This window comes from Haemaphysalis longicornis, unplaced genomic scaffold (genome assembly GCF_048455015.1).
Source record: "Haemaphysalis longicornis isolate Haplotype H1 unplaced genomic scaffold, Haemaphysalis longicornis Haplotype H1 scaffold_13, whole genome shotgun sequence".
Lineage (NCBI taxonomy): Eukaryota > Metazoa > Arthropoda > Arachnida > Ixodida > Ixodidae > Haemaphysalis > Haemaphysalis longicornis.
The window spans coordinates 170,870-174,506 of NW_027526233.1; positions in this window are offsets into that span (position 1 = coordinate 170,870).

The window sequence follows — 3,637 nt, forward strand, 5'->3', positions numbered from 1 at the left end:
TAACTGTTTACTTTTCGGCAAATTTCCTCGTGCATGGAAAATTGCTCGAATTTTTCCAATATTTAAGTCTGGTGATAAGTCAGCCGTTACCAACTATCGCCCAATCTCACTCCTTTGTGTCACCTCAAAACTCTTTGAGTCAGCTCTGCACAACGTTCTTCCTGCCTGCGTCAAGAACGTTCTGATACCAAATCAGCACGGCTTTTTCTCGGGTCGATCGACGGTTACAAATCTTGCAAGCTTCATGACTCAGGCTTCGGCTGCAGTTTGTGAAAACGGCCAGTTGGATGTTATCTATTTTGACCTCAGTAAGGCGTTTGATGTAGTGAACCATAAATTATTAATTAACAAGCTTACTATGTCCGGTGTTGATGCAAGCCTTGTTGCCTTGTTGTCCAACTATCTCCTTGACCGGTCCTTTTATGTAGATGTTAACTACAAAAAGTCTAGTGTTTACCCTGCAACAAGTGGTGTACCCCAGGGTTCCGTGCTGGGTCCCTTATTGTTTTCTGTCTTTATCAATGATGTTTCAGCAGTGTTAACAAACTCTTCTTTTCTTCTCTATGCTGATGATGTCAAACTATTTAGGCACATTAGCGGTGTTCAGGACTGCTGTGCCTTGCAGAGGGATGTGTCGGAATTATCGGTCTGGTGCAGGAAAAACTGCATAATTTTAAACCCCACTAGGACGAAGGTTGTCGCCTACAGCCGGAAAACCCACCGTCTGCTGTTTTCCTACAGTATTGAGGGAGCTCCTCTGCAAAGGGTTGATGAGATTAGGGACCTAGGGGTGCTTTTCGACAGTACCCTCTCTTTTTCTTCTCATATTAGGCTCATCACCCGGCGAGCGCTCCGAAGTCTTGGAAATGTGTGTCGGATTACAAAGGAATTCTCTTCTCCAGATCCATTTCTAATGCTATACAATGCAATATGTATCCCCCAGTTAGAATATGCTTCTGTTGCCTGGAACGGCATCTCCAAATCTAGTAGTGAATTAATAGAACGTGTGCAGAAGAAGTTTTTATCCATATTTAAGCACCGTCATCACAATCACAGTCCGGGTCCTGATTCTGACTTACCCATAGTTCCTTCCATTCCTTCGTTGACCTGCAGATGTATGCGTGCAGACCTTACATTTCTTCACAAAGTTGTTCATGGTGACCTTTCTTGCGCGGACCTGCTTAGCTGTTTAGAGTTTAGTGTTCCACAGAGGCCCACCAGGTCGCATCGCCCTTTCTTGACCGCTGCGCGCAACTCCAATCATTCTCCAGTGCGCAGAATACAGAATTGCTACAACCGCTTCTCTGAACACCTTGACATCTTTCAAAGCTCCTTTACAATTTACCGTACTGCGCTGCGGAACACAGTATGTTAAACATCTATGATATCTCTGTCGTTCGTTTTTCTTTTTTTTTATTGCTGAAATTTGGTTTCTCTGCGGTTCTGTTTAACCAATATAGTTGCCTGTTTTTGAAACTGTTTACTTATCATGCTTGTCTTATCATTTGTTTCTATACTCTTGTCATTGTTTTTGTCGTCTTACTGTCAAACTTTGTTCTCTGCTTGTTGTGTATTCATTACAATAAGCTGAGCCACAGAGGCATCTTCTTTTTTCTTTTTTACCTGTACCCAGGCTCCGCCTGTGCTTTATTTTTGTAATTTTCGCTACTTCAATATGTGTGTGTCATGTCGCTTGTTTGTTTCTTGCAATATGTTTCTTGTATTTTGTTTTCATATAACTATCCGTGCGCCAGCACTCAGGCCTCTGGCTGTTCCTGGGCACGTAAATAAACATGATTGATTGATTGATTGATTGATTGATTGATTGATTGATTATTATTATTATTATTATTATTATTATTATTATTATTATTATTATTATTATTATTATTATTATTATTATTATTATTATTATTATATTATTATTATTAAGGCTATGTCGTGCCACGCGCGTGGTACGAGACGCGCCCCCCTCGAGGTGGCTGCTGTCCCGCAAAAGTGACGTCAAGCTAAACTAATCATGTGACTTCCTGTGACGCCACAAAATTTGTCATATTTACGTGATTTTATGTCGCTTTTTGTGTGCTAACGACGATGGCTGTACGGTGATCACGTCTTGTGTCCCGATGTTGTCCGCCCGTGGTTCGAATGGCAGCCTGACGCATCGTTACATCGCTATCTCCCTGTTCAGCGGCTGCCTCGCGGCGCTTTTTTCTTGTTGGGAGGATTGCTTGCAATTATTTATATTGGGTATTTGTCGTGAACTTGGTGTTGCACGCCTTGGTAAGCCTAACACATCCTTTCCCGCACGCTGCTTCGCCGCCCTTTTTAACTGCTCCTATAGCCGTGTTGTCGTTTAATATTTTGCAAGCTTCATGTTGTCTTGCAGTTCGCCTCTCATCGGCTTTACACACCATGCATTCATTGTCTACTTGTGCCTCGCTACTTCCATGCCAAGCCTTGTGTTCTGATTCGGGTGGCTCAATGATAAAACGTGGGGATCGGTCTTTTCCATCGCGTCGCGCCGTGGCTAACGCGGTAGTTGTCTTTGATGACATGACAATGCCAGTGACGCGGCGTGTGCACGAATCGAGTGTCATCAGGTAGCGCATGGCATAATCGAGCGAAATCCGTCCTCGCATGTACCTTCTTCAATTTTTCCCGCGGGGCAGTACTACTATCGGCGAAAAGTGTATCCTGACTACTCCGCGGCAACGATCTCTGCACGCGGCGCTGCGGAATCCGTGCAGGGAGCGCAGCTTCACTTCCGTGGGTGGAGCCCAACTGCTCGTCCATGGACACCTACTCAAGATACCGCTGAAACCATTCGCTGACTGGCTGGCTTCTTGTGCAAGGAGCCTCAAGCTCCAACTCAGCAAGCATGGCAGAAGTGCAGCCGATAAGATCGTCGTGTGGGCCAAGTTTCGCACTTCTGCTAAATAGTGCTTTGAAGTCTGGTGTGCATAAAGTAAACAAGGGGAAGTTCAGTTATTGTTCATCTATGCTATTCAAATTTGTTGCTTCGAGTACCATTGTGCTTTCAACTTGGAAAATCTTAATGAAATGATAGGCAGGACAGGAAATTTCAAAGCTGAGATAACTATGTAAAACGCTTCCTTTTTATGAGGAGATATCTCCCAGCAAGTTTCAACAGCAACCGTTCAGCAAAACATATTTAAAATCCATTTTAATCTTCGCCCGCACGAGAAAGCCCAGAGCGGGCCGACGTGACATTATCTGCTACTTGCCTCAAACTGCCGACGTCGGGGCTCCCGTGACGAAGCCGACGCGCTGGCTGTGGTTGGCGCGCGCTGCTCGGGCGTGTGTACACGTCATGGTTTTGGGACTGACGTCATGCTGCCCGGGCCTGTGGGGACGGCGAAGACCTCGGCCGGTCTGGGCGCGCGCGTGCGCTCGCTCGCGCGCGCTTCCAGAGAGGCAGCGATACGGCAAGAATGGTGACGCCATGTGATACATCCTGTCATGGCGGCCGCTCGGCGTTTTTTTACGAAACCGAAACTGGCACGAATAAACGACGCCGTAAATGAATGTTTACGCTGCGCTCGACGGTCTAATCTGTCATTCTACGATTAGTGGGCTGGTAGGCACGCATAGCAGCGAAAAAAACGTAACATGA